This window comes from Symphalangus syndactylus, chromosome 10, assembly GCF_028878055.3.
Source record: "Symphalangus syndactylus isolate Jambi chromosome 10, NHGRI_mSymSyn1-v2.1_pri, whole genome shotgun sequence".
NCBI classification, from domain to species: domain Eukaryota; kingdom Metazoa; phylum Chordata; class Mammalia; order Primates; family Hylobatidae; genus Symphalangus; species Symphalangus syndactylus.
Window position 1 is genome coordinate 128,216,696 of NC_072432.2, and position 19,430 is coordinate 128,236,125.

General features: G+C 37.1%; 1 long non-coding RNA gene across 1 annotated transcript in view; it reads left to right on the top strand.

The window, feature by feature from the left end:
- Positions 1–1,981: 1,981 nt before the first annotated feature.
- LOC129491500 (uncharacterized) overlaps positions 1,982–19,430 on the top strand; it is a 55,578-nt gene continuing 38,129 nt past the window's right edge. Inside the window, exon 1 of the long non-coding RNA XR_010114138.1 lies at positions 1,982–2,065. This is a non-coding gene — a long non-coding RNA (uncharacterized lncRNA). The remainder of the gene's footprint in view (positions 2,066–19,430) is intronic.

Here is a 19,430-nt window from a genome sequence, read left to right on the forward strand (position 1 = left end):
AACTAAAGAAAACCAAATAAACTCTGTAGTGTAGTTGTACCGATATTAATTTCTTAGTTTGGATAACTATACCATAGTGATATAAGATATTAACCTTAGGGGCAGCTGCATAAAAGATATACAGGAATTCCATACACTATCTTTGTTATACTTCTGTAAATCTAAAATCATTTCAAAATAAAAACTTTTCAAAGAAAAGCAAATAAGACATGCCAAATGAATAGTAAGAACCAAAACTGACCACGGATACTGCTGTGAAGCTGGACATCATCAAGGGACCGGGTTAGAAATTGAATGCTGAAGGGTGGTTGAGATTTGGAGGCCTAGAAGGTAACAGAAAGGTGCAACATGAAGAGTTACAGCAACAAAAGTGCACGAAGTGGGTTAAGAGAGCAGTGAGGGAACCAGTCACTGAGTCAGGCTGGAAACTAAGTGAGGGGCAGAGTTAGGGCTCTTTCATGGCATTGCAACGTAGGCATTTGATTTAATTACTTGCAATATTTCTTTTTCTAACTGAAAATATCTTTACCCTTATTCCTAGATGAAAGTGTGAGTTCCTTACTACAATTCAGATGTTATGTCCTCAAATTGTGTGACTAATAAAGATACAGGATTTGTTTTGATTGAATTTGAGGCTTTTGTTCCTCACTATCAATGACCATTACTGACCCAAATGGTTGGTAAAACATGTATTTAAGTCAGTGTCTTAGAGGGAAATTAGGTGGAGAAGTTTAAGTCAATGGGTCAGAAGAAATGATGTGAGCTTCCCTGGATCAGTATGTTTGTTTTGCAGTTGTGGTGGTTGTTTATAATTTTAGTCAAACACCCAAGCAAGCACTCCAGAGCCAATGCCCTCCGTTATTGGTTATTTCTCCTCACAAGAAGGTACCTACCCAAAGGTCTCTCCTCTCTTGTCATCTTTACGCATGGCTTCAGTGAAGCCATCTTTACTGAAAACATTCCTGGTTGTTTCTATATGATTTAACATTTATGTTAGTTAAGGAGACCGCTTGGAATGACTGTGGCATTGTGCATTTTCACATCCCCTTTTATTCCCATCTAGAAAGCTTCCTATGGCACTCAAGAGCCCTCTGTGGTGTTCTTTACTGTGCAACATCTTTTCCACATCGATGTTTTATGGGAGAAACACAAAGCTAGTCCTCTAGGGGCCTAGCACGCTACTTAGTTGAAGTTAGACTAATGATAGGAACTGCACATGAAGCATGGAGGCTAATTCCCTTCACTATCTTTATTTCATTGATAATCATTAAATGTTCCTGGCAAAGTGTTTCGAAGTATCAATCCCTCCATCCAAATGCAAACACACATTAAGCCTCCTCATTGCTGTCAGTCCTACACACACACATTCATACACACACACACACACACACACACACACACACACACACACAGATACAATTCACCTTCATTATTGGAGAATCAAGCCTAGAAACGATTGTCTGCTTTTGGAGAGGAAAATTATTTCTTTCCTGCAGGTAATGAAATGTGTAAAAATGTGCCCATGAAACCTCTATCTCCTAGGAATTCACGGCTGCTCAAACCAGACTTCCTGCTCGTAACAAATTACTGAGGAGGGGGTCTGGGGGGTATTTTAAACAGCTTGAGGTGGGCCAAAAAGGTATTTTAATCACACTCCATGCTAACCTCTGGACAATAGGCGGCAAAGTAATCCTGGAAATTATTTATTTTTGTCCCCTAGTCCCAACAACATGATCCAACATGAGTAATTTTAATAAACCTACTTTTGTTCTTAAAATTAATTATGGACCAGTCCAGAGAGCACTGAAGATTAGCTCCTGCCTGACAAGAGTGTTTTACTGTAGAAGCTGGCAGAAAAACATTTCCTAAAATATGGACCTAATTAAACTGAAAATATGGAATGTTACAGTTCGGACCTTAGACTCATAGTGTGATTTGATCCAGAAAAAAAAAAAAATACTAAAAAGCCTTTTAATCCACGCAGAAATTAACGTTGTGTAAGAATGTGAGTTTGGTGCCAATGAAGGATTCCAGCCAGAAACCCAGAGACCAAGAGAAAGCCCAGGTAATTGTAACCAATAACTCTTACCATCTCCTCCCAGCTCCTGCCTGGAACCACAGCCCTGTCCCAGAGCTGCTCCATTCTTTATGTAGAGTAGCATGAGGCCTCATTCAGACGTTTGCATTACTATGAAAATTCAAACAAAGGCTTGCTTATGGAAGTGGTTTTTGTCCTATGAACGCCTCATATTTTGAAGGGAAAAGAATTATGTTTAATCCCAATTTTTTCTTGTTTGGCTGTGCTGGTCAATCTGCCTGCGGGAATTCTCTTAGATCTCCCCATGCTCCCAAATCCTTTCCCCCGATGCACACATGCATGCATGTACACACACACACACACACACACACACACACGAAAATCACTGGAACTTAGTCCCTAAGAAAACTGAGACACAAGACTCTTTTTTATGCAAGGTGCCAAGCAGGAGCAAAAACTGCCTGCTCCTATTAATAAATTCCCTGTTTTATTTCACTTTCTCCATCTCTGCCTTGCACACACTCACATACATCTACTCACAGAAATATTCTTACTTTCAGCACATGATCAACAGGAGGGTACACTCCTTAGGAAACTTGTTGAGTGGGCTTCTTGAATCTAGCAGGCAATAGAAACTCTGGCAAAGTTTTCCAGGAAGAATAAGCAGGGTAATCATCATGAAACCTGATTTTAGTCACCTGGAGACAAAGTGAGTGAGCAATGGCCAGTACAGGCGGGACTCACACAGTCACTTCACCAGCTAAACTTGCCACAGGGTATCCTGATGTGATAGCTTGACATTAGATAAATAGATAACCAGGATGAAAAATCACTGGGGAACATAATTGCACCTGACAGAGAGGGAGAGTGCAACATTTCTGGATCCTCCAAACTCTTTTGGTAAGAAATCACTCTTTGCCATCAAAGAGCCTCATTGGTAAAGTCTGGTAATGTTAAGCGGTTTTATTATCTCTGAAGAAAAAAGAAACAGAACAGTCAAACTAAAAAATGTTTACTAGGAAAACAATACTGTGGGTTCTTTCACACTTCAGATGAAGAACTCAAAAATCAATTTACAAAGAAAATCTTGCTATTCCTGTGAATTAGGAACTCTGCAGATGAAAAATTCCCTTCTTTGACTTGAATTTCTACCGTAAATTTGAGAAGCAGCTCAGCTGATGTTCTCGAAAGCTCCACCTGTTGAGGATATATCATGCCAAAGTTTTTTTATAAAACGATCTTTTCCTTTTTTATGCATACAACTTTCAATTTCTCCTCTTCTATGCTTCAGCAAATACAAGCAATATGCTGCGTTCAAGCAGAATTTTTCACCTAGCTCATCCTAGACATCATGACCAAGTCCAACCTGAATAATTTTGTATACTACTTAATGAAATGTTTTCTTTGTTTAAAAGAAAAAGTTTTATCAAGCTTTGAAATGTGATCATTCTATGTCAGCTCATTACGATTACCCTTTAAATAATCAGTAATCATCCTCTTCTAACATTTAGTTCTTTCTTGGGCTGTAGCTGAAGGATTCAAAAACGTCAGAGTAACGGGTGCTCTTCCTCTCCAGGAAGCAATCATTTTTAAAGCTTTCTTTTTCATCCTTCCCACTTTGTTTCCTTTACTTGGGTGACTTTCTCTTCACTACCACCCACATGTATAAAGAATGGTATTTGTCCTAAATGAAAAAATGATTTCCAGAATCTGATAGATATTACCTCTATTTTTTTTCTTTTTGAGCTGGAGTCTTACTCTGTCACCCAGGCTAGAGGGCAGTAGCGTGATCTCAGCTCACTACAACCTCCGCCTACTGGGTTCAAGTGAATCTCCTGCCTCAGCCTCCCCTGTAGCTGGGATTACAGTGCCCACCATCACTCCCGGCTAATTTTTGTATTTTTAGTAGAGACGGGATTTCACCATGTTGGCCAGGCTGGTCTCGAATTCCTGACCTATAGTGATCTACCCATCTTGACCTCCCAAAGTGCTGGGATTACAGGTGATTATAGGCTGAAATAACATGCCCAGTGGACATTACCTCTTAAAAGCAAGAAAAGAGATATGAACTGTACTTACACTCTGCAATGCATCAATATGGTTTGGCTCTGTGTCCCTACCCAAATCTCATCTCAAATTGTAATCCCCACATGTGGAGGGAGTGACCTGGTAGGAGGCGACTGGAATATGTGGGTGGTTCCCCCATGCTGTTATCATGACAGTGAGTGTGTTCTTATAAGTCTTATGATTTTATAAGTATTTGGCATTTCCTCCTGCTCTTTCTCTTTCCTGCTGCCTTGTGAAGAAGGTACTTGCTCCTCCTTCGCTTTCTGCCATAATTGTAAGTTTCCTGAGGCCTCCCCAGCCATGCAAAACTGTGAATCAATTCAACCTCTTTCCTTTATAAATTACCCAGTTTCGAGTAGTATCTTTATTGCAGTGTGAGAACAAACTAATACATAAGTTATTTTATTTTTCCTCATAATAAGTGTGTGCCAGGCATCATTGATCTCCAGTGACTTAAGAAAACTGGGGTGCACAGAGTTTATATAACTTATGCACAACTGAGCTGAGAGATGGGATATCAATTCAAGCTTCTGTTACTGCCAAGCCTATCTTCCCTCTGCTACACTGTGTTACTTCCACAGGTCAAAAATGGGTGACGAAGAACTACCAAGTAAAATCTAGGAAAACGGAAACTGGGGATATTTTTGTTTGCTTTCCTTTTAAATGAAATATTAAATCATTAAAAATGGCATTTGCATTGTTTAAACTTCAGTATTAATATTGGTGTTATAAGTTTTTTGAATGAACACTAGTGGAAATCAGTTATTATAAAATAATTTTTAGAAACTAATAAATGTGTATTTTTAATTCCAAGAAAAATAGAAAGAATTTTTCCCCTCTTTAAGGATCATTTGGATCTTGAATTTTAAAATGCCAACATAAGAAAAATGGCAGTGCTAAAAGCCAGAAATTTACCAAACAAAACATGAATCTGGCCCCTTAATTGCCTATGCCTAATAGAATTTCAAAAGCACACCATGAATGATGAAAAATCTTTTCCTGTTAGGAAAAGAAGCCTGTCATCTATTAGTAACAAGAGCAAGAAACATTTTTTGACGTCTTAACTCTATCTTTGTGTATGGCACCTACAAATATACATAGATCAAAAGGCAAAGAATCATTTACCACCTACACGCATAAGTATAACCTCAGAATTTTACTTTTTAAAATTCAACTTATCTTAGCATTTTCCTCTTAAAATATAATCTCAGTATCTTACCCTTAAAAATCTAACTCATGCAACTCAATTATTTATAGTGTGAATTAAACTTGTGTCTACAAAGGAGGAAATTTAGAAATCTTATGCAATAACACCTATACAGTAATTAATACATAACATCTAACTAAATTCTCATTTATTTATTTTTTATTATAATATTTTTATTGGTAAGTATCACAGTACTATTACAAAGACCAGCTGAATATTATACCAATGTTGTCAATAAGTTATATAAAAGGTAGAAAATATATAATTATATATTGCATATATATGGTTTGGAGGTATATTATATACATGTTTGTGTTTATGCAGTGCTTCTTCACCAGGGGTTGGCCAACTACCCTTAGGGCCAAATACTGCCACTACCTGTTTTTGTAAATAAAGTTTTATTGGAACAAAGCCATATTCTTTTGTTTATGTATTATTTATGGCTGCTTTCGTACACACACAATGGTGGAGTCAAATAATTGCAATGACACCTTCTGGCCTACAAAGCCTAAAATATTTATTATCTGGCCCTTTACAGAAAATGCTTGCCAACCTCAGATCTATATTTGACACAATACTATCAGTTTTTGTAGGACTGGGTTTCATTAAGGATCTTTCCTGGATTTATTGCAGCAACAAATTCTGAAATTATTTCTGTAAATTAATGGGAGGATAAATTCATATAGTTGAATAAATTCTGTGATGATATTTCTGTTCAATATAACACAACTGAGAAATTAGTACATACCGATATCTCTCTATAGGGGTATATATATATAGATTAGATAGATAAATAGATAGATAATAGATGATAGAAAGCTAGACAAATACATAGATGATGATAGATAGATAGATGATAGATAGATAGATAGATAGATAGATAGATAGATAGATAGATAGATAGATAGATTAGAAATATGGTTTTGCTCTCTTTCGCAGGCCTGAGGGCAGTGGCATGATCATAGTTCACTGCAACCTCGAACTCCTGGGTTCCAGTGTTCTTCCCACCTCAGCGTCCCCAGTAGCTGGGACCTACAGGTGCCTAATACTACACCTGACTAATTTTTTTAGTTTTTATAAAAATCGGACTATGTTGTACAAGCTGGTCTCAAACGTGCCTCAAGCAATTGTCCCACCTCAGCTTTCCAAAGTGCTAAGATTTCTGGCTTGAGCCACTATGCTCAGCCTACATACCTATATATAAATCCTATATACCTGTTTCCAGCTCCGAGGGAAGTCACGATTATCTTTTATACAGGGAGACCTAAGACTCAGAATATTAGTTTCATCATCTGGACCACCAATATGTAAAGTAAATGGATGCTACCTTGACGATGTGGCAATAACTTGAACTGAAGTTTCCTGTCAGAGCTTAGTCTAGAATACCTTGTCTTCGACTCATGTGAAAAAAAAAAAAAAAAAAAAAAAAAAAAACTCAAAATAATTACAATTTGCTACAAAGAGTGCTAATCATTATTCTTTCAGGATTTCTCTGGTTTATATTGCATCAATTTGCACAGAAAGAGAAGAAAAAATGTAGGTGGTGTTTATTTCTCTTCCCATCAATTTATCAGGAGCCAGAGAACACCTTTACAGCGTTCAGAAACACTAGTTCAATCCTACAGAAAATTGCTTTAGACTGGGGGTTTTGTACACTCAATGACATTTGGAGTCTGCTTCTCTCTTGTACCTCTTTCTGTCATCAGCTCAGCCTGGTTTTCTAGTTACTGATCTCGGGTGATCGTTTCTTGGTTCCAGCTCTGGTTTCTCTCTTATACAGCTTTTGTCATCTTCTCTATATTTCATTATCTCAGTGTTCGACTCTTTTTGTTTTTACTTCACTACAGGGACTGAAAATGATTAATTCTCTCTGCTTCTCCAGAAAAGCAGCTCACCACCAGCTCCGGCTGATCATAACCCTTTTGCCTGTATCACATCAGACATAGTAAAATACTTTCGCTGAATTAAAATTTAACATTACGTCCTTACTTTTCCTTAGGATCACTATAAGAAATGCACTCATGAAGGAAGGTTTTGAATCTTCTTGAAAAGTTCCTTTGAAGGAATCTTCATTTTAATCAGGAGCCATAATAAAATAATTTGTGTTAGGTTGTACTTGCAGAATTTAGTGCCAAAAACTGTTTGTCTCTTCAAAATAACTTATATGCATGCTTTTTTCAGATCATGAGTAAATAGAATCTTTCTTATTTATTTGATTGTTTTTGCTTTAATATCTGGGAACTCAAGACTAAATACACATTTAAGTGTAACTACTGCTGAGGCCAAATTTCTTTTTTTTTTTTTGAGACGGAGTCTCACTCTGTCGCCCAGGCTGGAGTGCAGTGGTGCAATCTCAGCTCACTGCAAGCTCCGCCTCTCAGGTTCACGCCATTCTCCTGCCTCAGCCTCTCCGAATAGCTGGGACTACAGGCGGCCGCCACTACGACCGGCTAATTTTTTGTATTTTTTAGTAGAGACGGGGTTTCACCATGGTCTCGATCTCCTGACCTCGTGATCCGCCCGCCTCGGCCTCCCAAAGTGCTGGGATTACAAGCGTGAGCCACTGCGCCCGGCCCTGAGGCCAAATTTCTATGAGAATTTTTACTCCCACTTTCTATGAAATCACAGATCTCTCTTTGGGACACAAAATAAATATGAAAACAACCAAATAATGTCTATTTTATTGTGATATTTTGCTGGTATTGTTGTTCTTATGATTTATGGATAAATTGGAAATACTGTTGACATACCACATGCTCTCAATAAATAATAACTATCTGTATAGATATATGATTACCACTCTATACACATTTGGAAAAAGAGAGCCCATTTATGAAAATGCATGGAGAAACAATCAAGTGCTTCATGATTCATGTATTTTTTTTTGTATTATAATTTCTTTTTTAAATTTTATTATTATACTTTAGGTTTTAGGGTACAGGTGCACAATGTGCAGGTTTGTTACATATGTATCCATGTGTCATGTGGTTTGCTGCACCCATTAACTCGTCATTTAGCATTAGGTATATCTCCTAATGCTGTCCCTCCCCCCTCCCCCCACCCCACAACAGTCCCCAGAGTGTGATGTTCCCCTTCCTCTGTCCATGAGTTCTCATTGTTCAGTTCCCACCTATGAGTGAGAACATGCGGTGTTTGGTTTTTTGTCCTTGCGATAGTTTACTGAGAATGATGTTTTCCAGTTTCATCCATGTCCCTACAAAGGACATGAACTCATCATTTTTCATGGCTGCATAGTATTCCATGGTGTATATATGCCACATTTTATTAATTCCGTCTATCGTTGTTGGATATTTGGGTTGGTTCCAAGTCTTTGTTATTGTGAATATGCTGCAATAAACATACGTGTGCATGTGTCTTTATAGCAGCATGATTTATAGTCCTTTGGGTATATACCCAGTAATGGGATGGTTGGGTCAAATGGTATTTCTAGTTCTAGATCCCTGAGGAATTGCCACCCTGACTTCCACAATGGTTGAACTAGTTTATAGTCCCACCAACAGTGTAAAAGTGTTCCTATTTCTCCACATCCTCTCCAGCACCTGTTGTTTCCTGACTTTTGAATGATGGCCATTCCAACTGGTGTGAGATGGTATCTCATTGTGGTTTTGATTTGCATTTCTCTGATGGCCAGTGATGATGAGCATTTTTTCATGTGTTTTTTGGCTGCATAAATGTCTTCTTTAGAGAAGTGTCTGTTCATGTCCTTCGCCCACTTTTTGATGGAGTTGTTTGTTTTTTTCTTGTAAATTTGTTTGAGTTCATGGTAGATTCTGGATATTAGCCCTTTGTCAGATGAGTAGGTTGCAAAAATTTTCTCCCATTCTGTAGGTTGCCTGTTCACTCTGATGGTAGTTTCTTTTGCTGTACAGAAGCTCTTTAGTTTAATTAGATCCCATTTGTCAATTTTGGCTTTTGTTGCCATTGCTTTTGGTGTTTTAGACATGAAGTCCTTGCCCATGCCTATGTCCTGAATGGTATTGCCTAGGTTTTTTTCTAGGGTTTTTATGGTTTTAGGTCTAACATGTAAGTCTTTAATCCATCTTGAATTAATTTTTGTATAAGGTGTAAGGAAGGGATCCAGTTTCAGCTTTCTACATATGGCTAGCCAGTTTTCTCAGCACCATTTATTAAATAGGGAATCCTTTCCCCATTTCTTGTTTTTGTCAGGTTTGTCAAAGATCAGATAGTTGTAGATATGCGGCATTATTTCTGAGGTCTCTGTTCTGTTCCATTGATCTATGTCTCTGTTGTGGTACCAGTACCATACTGTTTTGGTTACTGTAGCCTTGTAGTATAGTTTGAAGTCAGGTAGCGTGATGCCTCTAGCTTTGTTCTTTTGGCTTAGGATTGACTTGGCGATGCGGGCTCTTTTTTGGTTCCTTATGAACTTTAAAGTAGTTTTTTCCAATTCTGTGAAGAAAGTCATTGGTAGCTTGACGGGGATGGCATTGAATCTATAAATTACCTTGGGCAGTATGACCATTTTCACGATATTGATTCTTCCAACCCATGAGCATGGAATGTTCTTCTATTTGTTTGTATCCTCTTTTATTTCATTGAGCAGTGGTTTGTAGTTCTCCTTGAAGAGGTCCTTCACATCCCTTGTAAGTTGTATTCCTAGGTATTTGATTCTCTTTGAAGCAATTGTGAATGGGAGTTCACTCATGATTTGGCTCTCTGTTTGTCTGTGATTGGTGTACAAGAATGCTTGTGATTTTTGTACATTGATTTTGTATCCTGAGACTTTGCTGAAGTTGCTAATCAGCTTAAGGAGATTTGGGGCTGAGACAATGGGGTTTTCTAGATATACAATCATGTCATCTGCAAACAGGGACAATTTGACTTCCTCTTTTCCTAATTGAATACCCTTTATTTCCTTCTCCTGCCTGATTGCCCTGGCCAGAACTTCCAGCACTATGTTGAATAGGAGTGGTGAGAGAGGGCATCCCTGTCTTGTGCCAGTTTTCAAAGGGAATGCTTCCAGTTTTTGACCATTCAGTATGATATTGGCTGTGGGTTTGTCATAGATAGCTCTTATTATTTTGAGATACGTCCCATCAATACCTAATTTATTGAGAGTTTTTAGCTTGAAGGGTTGTTGAATTTTGTCAAAGGCCTTTTCTGCATCTATTGAGATAATCATGTGGTTTTTGTCTTTGGTTCTGTTTATATGCTGGATTACATTTATTGATTTGCATATGTTGAACCAGCCTTGCATCCCAGGGATGAAGCCCACTTGATCATGGTGTATAAGCTTTTTGATGTGCTGCTGGATTCGGTTTGCCAGTATTTTATTGAGGATTTTTGCATCAATGTTCATCAAGGATATTGGTCTGAAATTCTCTTTTTTGGTTATGTCTCTGCCAGGCTTTGGTATCAGGACGATGCTGGCTTCATAAAATGTGTTAGGGAGGCTTCCCTCTTTTTCTATAGATTGGAATAGTTTCAGAAGGAATGGTATCAGTTCCTCCTCGTACCTCTGGTAGAATTCGGCTGTGAATCCTTCAGGTCTTGGACTCTTTTTGGTGGGTAAGCTATTGATTATTGCCTGAATTTCAGAGCCTGTTATTGGTTTATTCAGAGATTCACCTTCTTCCTGGTTTAGTCGTGGGAGGGTGTATTTGTCGAGGAATTTATCCATTTCTTCCAGATTTTGTAGTTTATTTGCATAGAGGTGTTTGTAGTATTCTCTGATGGTAGATTGTATTTCTGTGAGATCAGTGGTGATATCCCCTTTTTCATTTTTTATTGCATCTATTTGATTCTTCTCTCTTTTCTTCTTTATTAGTCTTGCTAGCGGTCTATCAATTTTGTTGATCTTTTCAAAAAACCAGCTCCTGGATTCATTAATTTTTTGAAGGGTTTTTTGTGTCTCTATTTCCTTCAGTTCTGCTCTGATTTTCGTTATTTCTTGCCTTCTTCTAGCCTTTGAATGTGTTTGCTCTTGCTTTTCTAGTTCTTTTAATTGTGATGCTAGGGTGTCAATTTTGGATCTTTCCTGCTTTCTCTTGTGGGCATTTAGTGCTATAAATTTCTCTCTACACACTGCTTTGAATGTGTCCCAGAGATTCTGGTATGGTGTGTCTTTGTTCTCGTTGGTTTCAAAGAACATCTTTATTTCTGCCTTCATTTCATTATGTATCCAATAGTCATTCAGGAGCAGGTTGTTCAGTTTCCATGTAGTTGAGCGGTTTTGAGTGAGTTTCTTAATCCTTAGTTCTAGTTTGATTGCACTGTGGTCTGAGAGACAGTTTGTTATAATTTCTGTTTTTTACATTTGCTGAGGAGAGCTTTACTTCCAACTATGTGGTCAATTTTGGAATAGATGTGGAGTGTTGCTGAAAAAAGTGTATATTCTGTTGATTTGGGGTGGAGAGTCCTGTAGATGTCTATTAGGTCCACTTTGTGCAGAGCTGAGTTCAATTCCTGGATATCCTCGTTAACTTTCTGTCTCGTTGATCTGTCTAATGTTGACAGTGGGGTGTTAAAATCCCCATTATTATTGTGTGGGACTTTACGTCCCTTTGTAGGTCACTCAGAACTTGCTTTATGAATGTGGGTGCTCCTGTGTTGGCTGCATATATATTTGGGATAGTTAGCTCTTCTTGTTGAATTGATCCCTTTACCATTATGTAATGGCCTTCTTTGTCTCTTTTGATCTTTGTTGGTTGAAAGTCTATTTTATCAGAGACTAGGATTGCAACCCCTGCCTTTTTTCGTTTTCCATTTGCTTGATAGATCTTTCTCCATTCCTTTATTTTGAGTCTATGTGTGTCTCTGCACGTGAGATGGGTTTCCTGAATACAGCACACTGATGGGTCTTGACTCCTTATCCAGTTTGCCAGTCTATGTCTTTTAATTGGAGCATTTAGCCCATTTACACTTAAAGTTAATATTTTTATGTGTGAATTTGATCCTGTCATTATGATGTTAGTTGGTTATTTTGCTCGTTAGTTGATGCAGTTTCTTCCTAGCCTCGATGGTCTTTACAATTTGGCATGTTTTTGCAGTGGCTGGTACCGGTTGTTCCTTTCCATGTTTAGTGCTTCCTTCAGGAGCTCTTTTAGGGCAGGCCTGATGGTGACAAAATCACTTGGAATTTGCTTGTCTGTAAAGTATTTTATTTCTCCTTCACTTATGAAGCTTAGTTTGGCTGGATATGAAATTCTGGGTTGAAAATTCTTTTCTTTAAGAATGTTGAATATCGGCCCCCACTCTCTTCTAGCTTGTAGAGTTTCTGCCGAGAAATCAGCTGTTAGTCTGATGGGCTTCCCTTTGTGGGTAACCCGACCTTTCTCTCTGGCCGCCCTTAACATTTTTTCCGTCATTTCAACTTTGGTGAATCTGACAATTATGTTCTTGGAGTTGCTCTTCTAGAGGAGTATCTTTGTGGCATTCTCTGTATTTCCTGAATCTGAATGTTGGCCTGCCTTGCTAGATTGGGGAAGTTCTCCTGGATAATATCTTGCAGAGTGTTTTCCAACTTGGTTCCATTCTCCCCGTCACTTTCAGGTACACCAATCAGATGTAGGTTTCGTCTTTTCGCATAGTCCCAAATTTCTTGGAGGCTTTGTTCGTTTCTTTTTATTCTTTTTTCTCTAAACTTCGCTTCTTGCTTCATTTCATTCATTTCATCTTCCATCACTGATACCCTTTCTTCCAGTTGATCACATCGGCTACCGAGGCTTCTGCAATCTTCACGTAGTTCTCAAAACTTGGCTTTCAGCTCCATCAGCTCCTTTAAGCCCTTCTCTTCATTGGTTATTCTAGTTATCAGTTCGTCTAATTTTTTTTCAAAGTTTTTAACTTCTTTGCTATTGTTTTGAATTTCCTCCCGTAGCTTGGAGTAGTTTGATCATCTGAAGCCTTCTTCTCTCAACCCGTCAAAGTCATTCTCCATCCAGCTTTGTTCTGTTGCTGGTGAGGAACTGCGTTCCTTTGGAGGAGGAGAGGTGCTCTGCTTTTTAGAGTTTCCAGTTTTTCTGCTCTGTTTTTTCCCCATTTTTGTGGTTTTATCTACTTTTGGTCTTTGATGATGGTGATGTACAGATGGGTTTTTGGTGTAGATGTGCTTTCTGTTTGTCAGTTTTCCTTCTACCAGACAGGGCCCTCAGCTGTATTTTTACAGAGACTTACTGACATGGTATATTGCTATGTTAGTGTAGTAAAGACGTAAAGTGAGAAGGTAGTCAGTCTACCTGTTAACAGTGATCGCTGCATAATGTAGGAATCTAGATCTTGGGAAAGACAAAACACACAATGAATAATACTTGCTTAAAGGAAATCAGAATTTTTTTTGTTGCTTAACACAATTCATTATTATTTCTCAAGTATCTGGTAGTTGGCTGGGCACATCTAGCTGGTTTTGCTTGGGGCTCTCCCAACTTGTAGTGAGAGGGTTTTCCCTTTTGTGTGTGGTGCCTGGGCTGAGATGTCTGCATCAGTTGAGGATTATTGATTGGGTTTGTCTGTTGCTCCCACTCTCTCTGCAGCCTTTCCATGTGAGCTGCTTCACAGCATGGCAGTCTCAGAGTAGTTGAACTTTTCACATGGCAAATGGCTTTCTTTAAGCAAAAATAACAAGAACCTAAAAGCATTTTAAGAGATTTTTTAAAATAGTAGTAATAGTTAATGAGCACTTATTCCCATGCTAGATACTATGAATATATCTTACTCCATTCTCATAATAACCCCACAAAATGTGTACCACTTTTCCTATTTTAATGATAAGGAAACCAAGACTCAGAATTGTTATGTGATTGTACCAGTCTGCCTCACTATAAAATGAGAAATCTAGGATTTTTCCCTAAAACCCACATATTTTCTTCTATCAGAGCCACTTCTTATAAAACCATAAAATGTTGAATGGCAATACAATAGATAAACATGATTCAGTACATAACACAAGGGATGTTATAAATCCCATGTGATTAACAACTGAATTAAAATGTAGACAATTACTCTAGGAATAAAGTAGAGGGAAATTTCCCTATGAACTGGTATTTCTGAAGATTCTTCTTAGAAGAGGGTAAGTGATCTAAGTGCTATAAAATTTTGTGCACAAAAATTGACGATAATTTATCAAAGCATACATTTTAATATTTGTTTATCAGAAACTTTTGCTTACTTCAGAATTCTGTAACTATATTTGCCCTTCCTTTATATAGATATTAAAATCCCAGATCTGTGAAAGACAGAGTAGATACAATTTTCTTTAAGTGGCTTGGGTAATAACTCTTGGTCATCAAGATATTTTTGCTGATTTCCTTTTTACTGTATTGGATTATATGACCATTATGATATAATCCTAAAAGAGAGTATAATCAGCTGATTAAAGCAGGAAGAAGAGACTATTTCATTAGAAGAGGCAGTTGTCCTTTCCTTTATGGAGAGAATAATGATCATAATGCTAAATTGACTGAGTATTTTCTCTGCTGGTTGCAGACAGAGAGATGGGCCTTGTGCAACCCTAAGATACACTTCCAACTTTGTCTTATTCCTGCTGGATGTGTTATCACTGAGTTTAGAGCTCTATTCTTATGTTGCTTTTTACTGCAACCACATCCCTGGTGAGAGTTCCAATAAGGTAGAGGGCATGCAGTAGATTCATCTTTATGCTGGCAATTTAACCCAAATCCAGCAAGGTGGGCCCATGACAAGTTAGGCAGTAGAGCCCTGCAATAGGTTTGCAAGCTGGTATTTCATACAGCCATCTATTGTTTCTAAAGCTAGAGCTAACATCCTTTGCCAGAGCCTTGAAGAATAAAGTTGCCTTGGTAAAATGTGCATACAAATGTTCAAACAATTTTTTCTTATTATGCTTTGTACCAGTAGGATTAAAATTTTCTTAATATTTCTTTGGCACCAACCAGAGTCTTTTGGGTTGGTATATAAATTAATTAATTCAATGATTCTGGCAGGCACCTAGACTCTTAAGTTACTAGGGCAGGGGATGTAGTCACGACAGCGAAATCCTTCCAGGTTTCTAAGGTGGTGCTTGCCTACATTGTGGTTTCTTCATAAATAATACATTTTGAATGACTTCCTTCTGTACACTTCAGTCTCTACTAATATTGAACTTGTGCAGCTGGCTTCACACCCAGCCACTAATCTGTCCCTTGCTTATATTCTTTTCTCCATTATTCTTCACTCATCCTAGTCCTCCCTTCAAGGTTCAGCTCAGGTGTTTTCTTCTCCAGGAAACGTTCCTAAATTTCCCTTCCATTCCATGCACACTTCTATCATGTCAATGAAATAGTCTTTTGGAGGCATCTGTATATTATATCTGACTCTATGAGGTCATTGAGATGAAAGATAATTTCTTTTTTATCTTTGAATCTCAGCCCCTCGCCCAGTGCCCGACTGGTAGTTTAAGCTCACTAGCATACGTTGAACTGATCTGAAGAGTGGGAATGGAGACAGAAAACTCATTAGGAAAATAAGGGGGTTGAACATTCCAGGAGCCACTAGTGTCTTTTGCATCCCTTAGGAAAGGTTCCTTGTATGGAAATTTTGTTCAAATTATCTTCATATTGCATCACAGAAGAATACTGTTAATATATTTTTTAACTTTCTAAAGTTCAAAATTGTTATAGAAAACAAAACTGGAGGGTTCTAATAAATAATTGAATCTGTCTCACTTTCCTTAGGAGTCATAAGGAAACAGATACAAGTCATACAATCAGAGGGGTCCCATGGGCCTCAGGGCTGAAATGGGAGTTTCTTATTATCACCAGAAAAGCACCAAATCTGAGATTCCTGATCCTATCTCAGAGGAGATTTCACAAAGTCTGCTAGCTAACTCAGGTGGTGGTCACAGGCCCCACAGGAGACAGTGAACTTGCTCACACACTTAGCACATTGGTACAACAACCAGCATCTGAGAAAGCCATTGCACACAGATTCTGTATAACCAAGGAGCTCATACAGAGTCGTCACCACTGAAAGCACCCAGAGCTGAAGCTAGGTGACAATAAACAATTAACTTTAAAGTTACAACCTCAAGGGAAAAAACAAGAAATTTTAAAACTCAATTTCATACAAACTAATTAGAAAACATAGTCTACCCAAATGAAAAGGAACTGGAAAACCAATGTTGGCAATATGAAAACACAGGGCTCTCTAACAGCCCCCAAAGATCACACAAATTCTCCAACAGTGGGTCCAAACCAAGATGAAATCTTTGAAATACCAGATAAATAATTTAAAAGTTTGATTATTAAATTATTCAAGGAGAAACAAAAGAAAGGTGAAAATCAACATAAAGATATTCTAAAAGCAATTCAGGATATGAATGAAAAAGTTTCTAAAGAGATAGTTATTTTAAGGAAAAACCAATCCAAATTCTGGAAATGAAAGACACATTTAGAAAACTACAAAATGCAGTGGAAAGTTTTGACAATAAAGTAGACCAAGTGAAAGAAAGAATTTCAGAGCTCAAAGACCAAAGTTTTACATTAACCTAATCAGAAATAAAGAAAAATAATTAAAATAAATGAATAAATTATCCAAGAAATATAGGATTATGTAAAATGGCCAAACCTAAGAATTGTAGGTGTTCTTGAGGGAGAAGAAAAAACATGTTTGGAAAACCTATTTGAGGGAATAATTGGGGAAAACTTCACTGGCCTTGCTAGAGATTTAGACGTCCAAATACAAGAAGCACAAAGAACTCCTGGAGACTCATTGCAAAAAGGACATCACCAAGACCTATTGTCATTAGACCAACTAAAGTCAACCTAAAGGAAAAAATTTCTAAAAGCAGTGAGACAAAAACATCAGGTAACCTATAAATGAAAACCTATCAGACTAACAGTAGACTTCTCAGGAGAAAACTTCCAAACCAGAAGGAATTGGGGTCTTTTCTTTAGTCTCTTTAAACAGAATAATTGTCAGCCAATAATTTTATATTCAGAAAAACTAAGTTTCTATATATAAAATTTAGAAAGGAGAAATAAAATATTTCTCAGACAAGCAAATGCTGAGAGAACTTGTCAATGCTAGACTAGCTTTAAAAGAAATGCTGAAAAGAGTTCTAAATATTAAAACAAAAGGTTGATACACACCAGATTGGAAACTCCTAAAAGCATAAAATGCATAGGGCTTGTAAAACAATAACACAATGAAGAAAATAAACTCACTAGGTAATAATCAACTGAATGATTGAAACAGTACCCCACATCTCAATATTAAAGTAAAATGTAGATTGGTCTAAATTCTCTACTTAAAAGATACAAATTGGCAGCTTGAATTTTAAAAAGTCACAAACCAAATATCTACTGTCTTCAGGAGACACATTTAACACATATTCTTATAGACTCAAAGTAAAGCGGTGGAAAAAGATATTTCCTGCAAATGGAAACCAAAAGCAAGCAGGACTAGCTGTTCTTACATCCTATAAAAAAGACTTTAAGTCAACAACAGTAAAATAGACAAAGAAGGTCATTATATAATGATAAAAGGATCAACACACATGTCACAATCCTAAATATGTATGTACCTTATTTCAGAGCTCCTAGATTCATAAATCAATTAATAATAAGAAGAAAAGAGATATATAGCAACGTTCCAACTGAGAACACTAGACAGATCATCAAGGCAGACCATCAACACAGAAACAATGGATGAAAACTGTGCATTACTAAAAGTGGATGTGACAGATACTTACAGAACATTCACCCCAAGAACTGAAGAATATACATTATTTTCATCAGCATGTGGAACATTTGTCAACTTAGACCATATGACAGTCCACAAAACAAGTCTCAGAAATTGAAATTATATCAAGTTTCTTCTCAGACCACAGCAGAATAAAACTAGAAACAAATTCCAAAAAGAGCCCTCAAAACTATACAAATACATGGAAACTAAAGAATCTGCTCCTGAATAATTTATGGGTTAACAATAAAATCAAGATGGAAATTTAATACTTTTTCAAAATGAATGATAACAGTTACACAAGTTCTCAAAACCTCTGGAATACAGCAAAAGCAGTGCTAAGAGGAAAGTTTATAGTGTTAAATGCCTACATCGTAAAGTCTGAAAGTTCACAAATGGACTACCTAATGTTACTCCTCAAAAAACTAGAGAAACAAGAACAGACCAAACCACAAACTAGCAGAAGAAAAGAAATAACAAAGATCAGAGCAGAACTAAATGCAACTGTAACAAAAAAGAAAAGAAAAGAAAAAGTCAATGAAACAAAAAGCTAAAAGCTGGTTCTTTAAAAATATAAATAAATAAAATTAACATACCACTACCTAGATTAACCAAGAAAAGAGAGAAGTTTCAAACAAACTGAATTAGAAAAATAATGGAGACATTATAGCTGATACCACAGAAATACAAAAGATCATTTGAGACTGCAATGAACAACTCTATGCACACAAACTAGGAATTCCAGAGGAAATGGATAAACTCCTGGAAACATATCACTCTCTAACTTGAATCAGGAAGAAATAGAAATCCTGAACAGAACAATAACAAGCAGTAAGATTGAAGCAATAATAAGATAAATCTGCCAACAACAACCAAAAAGCCCAGGGATAGATGGATTTACACCCCAATTCTACCATATATTCAAAGGAGGATTTGTACCAATTCTACCGAAACTATTCCGAAAGATTATGAAGAAGGGACTCCTCCCTAATTCCTTCTACAAAGCCATTACACCCTGATACCAAATTGAGGAAAGAAAATAGATAAAAAAGAAAACTACAAATCAGTATCTCTGGTTAATATAGATGAAAAATCCTCAACAAAATACTAGCAACTTGAATCCAACAGCACATCAAAAAATAATTTAGTGTGATCAACTGAATTTTACACCAGGGATGCAGGGATGGTTCAATGTAAGCAAGTCAATAAATGTAATTCATCACATAAACAGAATGAAAGACAAAAACCATATGATCATCTCAATGGATGCAGAAAAGGCATTTGATAAAATCCAGGATCCCTTTGTGATAAAGTTACTCAACAAGCTAGGCATAGAACAAACATACACAACTCAAAATAATACAAGCCATATATGAAAAACCCACAGCCAACCTTATAATGACCAGGGAAAAGTTCAAAACATTCCCCCTAAGAATTTGA